The following is a 204-nucleotide window of genomic DNA, read 5'->3' as shown; positions in this document are numbered from 1 at the left end:
TTTCTCCCCCTCGGTGCTGTGGGGACAGGCTGGGTGATGCTGCCTGGGCTCTCCTGGGGCCCCTCACCCCGCGGGGGCAGAGCTGTGGGTCCACCCTTCTCCCGTGGGCTGGGAGAGGGGGGCGCTGGGGAAGAACCCCCGTGTCGGGGCGAGGATCCCTCCCGCTGCCGGGGCTCCACGGCCGGGGCTGTCCCTGGACCCCCG

This window comes from Buceros rhinoceros, unplaced genomic scaffold (genome assembly GCF_000710305.1).
Source record: "Buceros rhinoceros silvestris isolate BGI_N320 unplaced genomic scaffold, ASM71030v1 scaffold25911, whole genome shotgun sequence".
NCBI lineage: Eukaryota > Metazoa > Chordata > Aves > Bucerotiformes > Bucerotidae > Buceros > Buceros rhinoceros.
This window is presented reverse-complemented; position numbering follows the sequence as displayed.